Source organism: Balaenoptera musculus, chromosome 6 (assembly GCF_009873245.2).
Source record: "Balaenoptera musculus isolate JJ_BM4_2016_0621 chromosome 6, mBalMus1.pri.v3, whole genome shotgun sequence".
Taxonomy (NCBI): domain Eukaryota; kingdom Metazoa; phylum Chordata; class Mammalia; order Artiodactyla; family Balaenopteridae; genus Balaenoptera; species Balaenoptera musculus.
Window position 1 is genome coordinate 6,359,599 of NC_045790.1, and position 9,410 is coordinate 6,369,008.

General features: G+C 37.9%; 1 pseudogene; it reads left to right on the forward strand.

Annotated features, from left to right (window-relative positions):
- The first annotated feature begins 6,628 nt into the window (after positions 1-6,628).
- LOC118897293 lies at positions 6,629-7,475 on the forward strand (annotated as a pseudogene).
- Positions 7,476-9,410: the final 1,935 nt, after the last annotated feature.

The following is a 9,410-nucleotide window of genomic DNA, read 5'->3' on the forward strand; positions in this document are numbered from 1 at the left end:
ATAGGAAAGGAAATAGTTAATCAAGTCCAGGAAGTGCAGAGAGTCCCATACAGGATAAACCCAAGGAGAAACACACCAAGACACATATTAATCAAACTATCAAAAATTAAATACAAAGAAAAAATATTAAAAGCAGCAAGGGAAAAACAACAAATAACATACAAGGGAATCCCCATAAGGTTAACAGCTGATCTTTCAGCAGACACTCTGCAAGCCAGAAGGGAGTGGCAAGACATATTTAAAGTGATGAAAGGGAAAAACCTACAACCAAGATTACTCTGCCCAGCAAGGATCTCATTCGGATTTAATGGAGAAATTAAAACCTTTACAGACAAGCAGAAGCTAAGAGAATTCAGCACCACCAAACCAGCTTTACAACAAATGCTAAACTAATGTCTCTAGGCAGAAAACACAAGAGAAAGAAAAGATCTACAATAACAAACCCCAAACAATTAAGAAAATGGTAATAGGAACACACATATCGATAACTACCTTAAATGTAAATGGACTAAATGTTCCAACCAAAAGATATAGACTGGCTGAATGGATACAAAAACAAGACCCATATATATGCTGTCTACAAGAGACCCACTTCAGACCTAGGGACACATACAGACTGAAAGTGAGGGGATGGAAAAAGATATTCCATGCAAACGGAAATCAAAAGAAAGCTGGAGTAGCAATTCTCGTATCAGACAAAATAGACTTTAAAATAAAGACTATTACAAGAGACAAAGAAGGACACTACATAATGATCAAGGGATCAATCCAAGAAGAAGATATAACAATTGTAAATATTTATGCACCCAACATAGGAGCACCATAGGATCCATAAGGAAAATTCTAACAGCCATAAAAGGGGAAATTGACAAGTAACACAATTATAGTAGGGGACTTTAACACCCCACTTTCACCAATGAACAGATCATCCAAATGAAAATAAATAAGGAAACACAAGCTTTAAATGATACATTAACAAGATGGACTTAACTGGTATTTATAGGACATTCCATGCAAAAACAACAGAATACACTTTCTTCTCAAGTGCTCATGGAACATTCTCCAGTATACATCATATCTTGGGTCACAAATCAAGCCTTGGAAAATTTAAGGAAATTGAAATCGTATCAAGTATCTTTTCCAACCACAACGCTTGAGACTAGATATCAATTACAGGAAAAAATCTGTAAAAAATAGAAACACATTAAGGCTAAACAATACGCTACTAAATAACCAAGATATCACTGAAGAAATCAAAGAGGAAATCAAAAAATACCTAGAAACAAATGACAATGAAAATATGACAACCCATAACCTATGGGATGCAGCAAAAGCAGCTCTAAGAGGGAAATTTATAGCAATACAATCCTACCTCAAGAAACAAGAAACAGGTCAAATGAACTACCTAACCTTACACCTAAAGCAACTAGAGAAAGAAGAACAAAAAAACCCCAAAGTTAGCAGAAGGAAAGAAATCATAAAGATTAGTTCAGAAATAAATGAAAAAGAAATGAAGGAAACAATAGCAAACATCAATAACACTAAAAGCTGGTTCTTTGAGATGATAAACAAAATTGATAAACCATTAGGCAGACTCATCAAGCAAAAAAGGGAAAAGACTCAGATCAATAGAATTAGAAATGAAAAAGGAGAAGTAACAACTGACACTGCAGAAATACAAAGGATCATGAGACATTACTACAAGCAACTATATGCCAATAAAATGGACAACCTGGTAGAAATGGACAAATTCTTAGAAAAGCACGACCTTCCGAGACTGAACGAGGAAGAAATAGAAAATATAAACAGACCAATCATAAGCACTGAAATTGAAACTGTCATTAAAAATCTTCCAACAAACAAAACCCCAGCACCAGATGGCTTCACTGGCAAATTGTACCAAACATTTAGAGAAGAGCTAACACCTATCCTTCTCAAACTCTTCCAAAATATAGCAGAGGGAGGAACACTCCCAAACTCATTCTACGAGGCCACCATCACCCTAATAACAAAACATGACAAAGATGTCACAAAGAAAGAAAACTACAGGCCAATATGACTGATGAAAATAGATGCAAAAATCTTCAACGAAATACTAGCAAACAGAATACAACAGCACATTAAAAGGATCATACACCATGATCAAGTGGGGTTTATGATCAAGGGATCAATCCAAGAAGAAGATATAACAATTGTAAATATTTACATACATCACAGCAAGATCCTTTTTGACCCACCTCCTAGAGAAGTGGAAATAAAAACAAAAATAAACAAATGGGACCTAATGAAACTTAAAAGCTTTTGCACAGAAAAGGAAACCATAAACAAGACGAAAAGACAACCCTCAGAATGGGAGAAAATATTTGCAAACGAAGCAACTGACAGAGGATTAATCTCCAAAATTTACAAGCAGCTCATGCAGCTCAATATCAAAAAAACAAACAACCCAATCCAAAAATGGGCAGAAGACCTAAAGAGACATTTCTCCAAAGAAGATATACAGATTGCCAACAAACACATGAAAGGATGCTCAACATCACTAATCATTAGAGAAATGCAAATCAAAACTACAATGAGGTATCATCTCACACCAGTCAGAATGGCCGTCATCAAAAAATCTATAAACAGTAAATGCTGGAGAGGGTGTGGAGAAAAGGGAACCCTCTTGCACTGTTGGTGGGAATGTAAATTGAAACAGCCACTATGGAGAACAGTATGGAGGTTCCTTAAAAAACTAAAAATAGAACTACCATACGACCCAGCAATCCCACTACTGGGCACATACCCTGAGAAAACCATAATTCAAAAGGAGTCATGTACCACAATGTTCATTGCAGCTCTATTTACAGTAGCCAGGACATGGAAGCAACCTAAGTGTCCATCGACAGATGAATGGATAAAGAAGATGTGGCACATATATACAATGGAATATTACTCAGCCATAAAAAGAAATGAAATTGAGTTATTTGTAGTGAGGTGGATGGACCTAAACTCTGTCATACAGAGTGAAGTAAGTCAGAAAGAGAAAAAGAAATACTGTATGCTAACACATATGTATGAAAAAAAAAAAAAAAAAAAAGGTTCTGAAGAACCTAGGGGCAGGACAGGAATAAAGACACAGACATAGAGAATGGACTTCAGGACACGGGGAGGGGGAAGGGTAAGCTGGGATGAAGTGAGAGCGTGACATGGACATATATACACTACCAAATGTAAAATAGATAGCTAGTGGGCAGCAGTTGCATAGCACAGGGAGATCAGCTCGGTGCTTTGTGACCACCTAGAGGGTTGGGATAGAGAGGGTGGGAGGGAGATGCAAGAGGGAGGAGATATGGGGATGTATATATATGCATAGCTGATTCACTTTGTTATAAAGTAGAAACTAACACACCATTGTAAAGCAATTATACGCCAATAAAGATGTTAAAAAAATAAAAATAAAAAATCCAAACACCATAAACAAACACAAAAGACAGGGAAAACTGGGGAAAAAATATTTACAAAAATACTACTGAGAAGGCTAATTTCCCTAATACAGAAAAAAGTTATACCATTGAAGAAAAGAACAAAAATCTTACAGAAAAAAGAAAATCAAATGACATGAACAGACAAGTCACAAAAGTAGATATTAAAAATAACCCTTACACATATGAAAAGATGTCTAACTTCATTCAAGTTAGAGAAATTCAAATTAAATTACACAGAAATATTATTTCTCACAGGTTAGACCGGCAAAAAAATCAAAGCTTGACAAACGCACTCTTCTGCTGATGATGTTGAGAAACTAACATTCTCATACATTACTGGTGGAAATGCAAAATAGCACAATACTTATAGAATGGATTTTGCCAGTATCTAACAAAATGACTTATTCATTTAACATTCTAAGAATTTACTGTAAATACACCTCCAACTACAGGAATAAAAAAAAATATATATATATATATACATATATATATGCATGCACAAGATTATTCATTACAGCAATTATAATTACAAAATATTGGAAATTATTTAAATGTCTAAGCATAAGAGTTGGTTTACTTAACCATATTACAAACACTCAAAGGAGTACTATGCAGTTATTAACATATATACACTACTATATATAAAATAGATAAACAACAACGACCTACTGTGTAGCACATGGGACTATATTCAAGATCTTGTAATACCCTATAATGGAAAAGAATCTGAAAAGAATATATATATATGTATATGTATATATGTATAACAGCCAGCCACTTTGCTGTACACCTGAAACTAACACAGCATTGTAAATTAACTATACTTCAATTTTTAAAAAAAAGAAAAAGAAAATGAAGATTTTTGTGAATTCATATGCAGTGATCTCTAGGACACATTGTGAAGTGAAAAATACAAATGCAAAACAGCATATACATTACACTACTTTTGTGCAAGAAAACAGGGAAAGTAAGAAAGCATACATAGTACTTGTTTTTACATTAAAAAAAAAAAAGCATACACACACAGGAAGTGCAAACCAGCAGACAATGAGGTTGATTACCTACAAAGTGTGGCAGGAACTGAGATGGGCTACAGAAAGGAGTGACAGTTCTCTGAGTTTTTGTAAATTTTGACTTTCTGGAAGCATGTTAATGTTGTTAGTAATCAAAAAGTAAAATTAAATTAAGGATGAGAAGGGAGTTCCTGATATTAAAGCAAATAGAAATAAATAAACCAGGATCTATTTCAAATGAATAACACTGTCACACTGGAGGAGGGTAGAGAACTAATCTAAGTTATTAACAAATGTGGTATCTGACCATATGTCCTGTCTTGGGCAGACAGACAAGACAGATGAGAGAGAAAACTGCAAACAAATTCTGAACTCCCTCTAGTGTCATAGATTTGTTTATTGTAAGGATATAAGGGAAGCCATTCTATTAGGTATATCGCAGGATTGAGCAAATTAGCAAATGTATTTACGTTGTTGGGAGCCAGAGATCTCAAGTGGGAGAAGGGATATACCAGCCAGAAATAGAGCTGGCAACCCTGTAGGAACTCACGATTTCTAATAACCATATGTGTGTGCGTGTGTGTGTATTGGAGTGTGCGTATGCATACATATATACACATATATCTGTGTGTATATATACGTATGTATACATGTATATAAAAGCACATGCTTTTTAGTTTTCCTAGAAGTAAAGAAACGCAGAAGCAATCAGTAGACCTAGTGCCCAGATGTATTGGGGTCTAATGCCATTATGCTCTAAAAGAAGCCAGTGCTTCCCTGAGAAATGTTTGATTCTAGGACTGAGGCAGAGTGGGTAAATGAACAACAGGGAAAACCATGTTCCAGAAAGTAAGAAAGCACTCAAAAAATGAGGAGGCATGTCATAAGAACACAGGACCCACCCTGAAGGGGCTTCAACTGGAGAAACCTGGAAAAATATGAGGAACACAATAATTAAGGAACAGTAATAGATTATAGACAATTGAAAAAGTGGAACCATGAGTCCATACCAATAATAAGTAGATAATAAAGTGAAGAAAGGAAAGAAGGAAAAAAGGAGGGAAGGAAGGAGGGAGGGAAGAAAAGTGAAGGGAGGGCTCTTGCTTATAGAATATTGGGAGTCAACTGGTAAATGTAGAGGGCGTGATAAAGAATTGGAAAAGCATAATTTTTCAGCCAAAGACTAGTTCAGGCAAACATCATCAATGGGAGCTAAATCAAGAGGGGGAAATTTGATGAGGAGCAGAGTATTTGCACGGACTTGAAACTTTTTCGCACAGATTGCTATTACTTGCAAGGAAAAAAAAATTAATAGCATCTTGCAAGATAAGAATGGCGGGGCCTCTCTGCAGGACTCGATTTCAGGATCCCAATCCTTCGCCATCCTAACCGGGAGGGTATCGAGTCAACAACTGCAGGGCTCGGACACGCCCAGAGCCATTTGGGAGGCCTCCCAGACGCTTCATTTCTCTCGCTTGGGTTTACGGTGGGGCACGAAGAGCGTGAGATGAAATGCTGCAGAGGCTCCGGGGCTGCGGCTGCTCGCCACCCTCCGGGGCTGGGGAAACAGGGCCCCTCCAGGCCTCCCCAGCGGGCCAGTGGGGCAGCAGGGACACGGGCGGCTGCGCGCGCTCCGCGTCCCGGACCTGGGTTCCAAAAGACGACGCCGGGCTCGTCTCCGTGTGTGTGTGTGTGTGTGTGTGTGTCTTCCCCTCCTAAACCGAATTTCTTGAATGAGACAGTCTGATAAGAGCAAAAGTCCTGAAGGCAAATGGTTTCAAGTTCCAGCCTCGCTGCTTCCTGGCTGTGGAGATTGTTAAAGCTAAGTGTAGGATTTCTAGTTCGCAAAACAGAAATAATGGAATAGGGACTTGTGACCACTAAATATATGTAGCAAACAAATAATAGTTGTGAGATATATTCAAGTCGTCAAGAAGGTTATACTGTATTGGGGAGACAACCCAAAAGTGAACCATTTATGAACGTTGCCGCAGATGTGTGGCGATTTGGAGGAAGGCCTATATCTTATAGTGGCAGGGATGAAAAGGATGGAGAAGGAAGATGAGAACCTGTAGTCTGGGAGGCCTATCGATGTATAGCTATGAGATAATTGGTGAAATGCCTTTTAAAAAATATATGTATTGGTAGATGGCGGGTGAAAAGGCTGAGAAGCCAGATACTAAGGAGAAAAAACCTGAAGCCAAGAAGGCTGATGCTGGTGGCAAGGTTCAAAAGGTAAAGCAGGGGAAGCCCCACTGCTGCCCAAACCCTGTCCTGGTCAGAGGAATTGGCAGATATTCCCAATCGGCTATGTATTCCAGAACGGCCTTGTCCAAGAGGAAGTATTCAGCAGCTAAATCCAAGGTGGAAAAGAAGAAGAAGGTGAAGGTTCTTGCTACTGTCACAAAACCAGTTGGTGGTGACAAGAATGGTGGTACCCGGATGGTTAAACTTCGCAAAATGCCTGGGTATTATCCTACTGAAGATGTGCCTCGAAAGCTGTTGAGTCGCAGCAAAAAACCCTTCAGGAAGCATGTGAGAAAACTGTGTGCTAGCATCACTCCTGGGACCATTCTGATTATCCTCACTGGGCGCCACAGAGGCAAGAAGGTCATTTTCCTGAAGCAGCTGAGCAGTGGCTTGCTACTTGTGACTGGGCCTCTGTCCCTCAGTCAAGTTCCTCTGCGGAGAACACACCAGAAATTTGTCATTGCCACTTGCACCAAAATTGATATCAGTGGTGTGAAAAATCCCAGAACATCTCACTGATGCTTACTTCAAGGAGAAGAAGCTGCGTAAGCCCAGGCACCAGGCAGGTGAGATCTTCGACACAGAGAGAGAGAAATACGAGATTACAGAGCAGCGCAAGGTTCATCAGAAAGCTGTGCACTCACAAATTCTGCGAAGAATCAAAGCTGTTCCTCAGCTCCAGGGCTACCTCGGCTCTGTGTTTGCTCTCACAAACGGAATTTATCCTCACAAAGTAGTGTTCTAAACGTCTTACAAAGAACCTAATTAAATAACTGTCCATTTCAAAAAAAAAAAAAAAGTAATAGCTATACAATGGAGAGATGAGACGACACCCTGATAGGATCATCAAAGTTAACGCCACCAATGAGAGGCAGATGGGCACGATGTCTTGAGAAGGATATAGCTTCCTCTATGTGATATTTCAGCTGAGACTGTATAACTTCAATCGAATAATGAAGAAACAGTAGACAAATAAAAAACGAAGACTGCTCTGTTTTTTAAATGGGGGATTATACTTCAAAAATGTCAATGTTGTTAAAAGATAAAGAAAAGCTGTGGAAATGTTCCAGGTCAAAGGAGGTTAAAGAAACATGAGAACTAAATGCTATACTAGATCCTAGAGTGATCCTTTACTAGAGGAAAAATAATGTTATATGGGAAATTATTAGGTCAATTGACAGATTGGAATACAGCTGGGGGATTAGACAACAGTTAAATATATTACAGTACGTGGTTACATAAATGAATATCCTTATTCTTTAAAAAAAAATACACGTAAAGTGTTAGGGGTAAAGGGCCATAATACATGAAATATGCTCTCAAACGGCTCAGAAAAATATTATGTAAATAGATGGATGGACAGATTAGATTGGCAGATTAGATGTATTAAATGATAGATGATACAGGTAGATGATAGATTGATAGATACCAAATAATAAAGCAAATGGGGCTAAAAGTTAAGAATAGGTGAACCTGGGTTAAAGGCTACCCAGGCATCCTCTGTATGATTCTTTTTCTTGCAACTTTAAGTTTGAAATTATTCCCAAATTAAAAGTTAAAAAAATATAGCTTATAGATGGCACATTTAATACATAATTTTGAATATAAAGATTGAAACATTTTAATTCATATAAAATCAATTTATTCACCCCACTCCCAACCAAGTAAATACTGAATGAATAATTAGCAAATGTTAATTTGAGGAATACCAAACAGGGGCCTGCTTGGAATCCATGTCTTAGTGTAGCTCTCGATATTAATGAACTTGTAAGTTAAGTTGCTTTTGGTATCATCTGTACCTCCCGGAAATTAGAACACAAAAACCAGTAGAAACAAACTTCTGCAGCAATTCTTACCAATAAGAAAAACCTGCTTGGTTATCAAAAAAGAAATGTTAAAATCCCAGAAAACAAACAAACAAACAGTAAGTTCATCTTAGAGTCCTTGACAGCCAGCAAGTGAAAATATGGAGGTGGTTACATTTGGTACCCAGAGAGTCAGAAGAGCAGAGTTCAAAAACATTCAGAGAAAAAATAAATTTGACCCCCAAACATGAATTTCTGGAAGAGAGTCTAAAATGTTTGAGAAGTTATGAAGGCCTCATAAATGCAATTCTAGTTGACGAGGAATAAAAAGGGAGGTATAAATAGGTTAGGATTACAATGTGTAATGATACATGACCTCAACAAATTTTAATATAAGCATAAACATTGAAAAAAACCCAACTAGGTGTATAGCCAAAGATGAATGGAAAGGGTGATGAGGACATATAAAAATAACGTCAGGAAGACTAATTCTTTAATTAATTTGAGGTGCTTACCCCGCCCCACCCCGAACAGAGCAAAAGAAAACAAAATGTTTTCTGCTGCTGTATTTGAAGCAAAAAATAAAGGAATAGAGGACCTTTGCTCAGCCTGAGGGGTCATGGATGAGACATTGCCTGGGCTGAATTTTGCAAGAAAAGTTTCAGAAATAAGAGAATCAGGAGGGCTTTCTGCGCAGAAGATAACCACCAAGAATGCTGCAAAGGTATGGCGTTAAGAAGGAGTCATAAGGCTTCTATTAAGAGAGGCCCTGTAGGATCAGATGTCTGAGACAGAGCCAGGGCATGAGAGCCTAACGTATCACACCACAGATTTGGGAATTTGTGCTGCAACTGTAGGAGATGGAGACCTTCGGG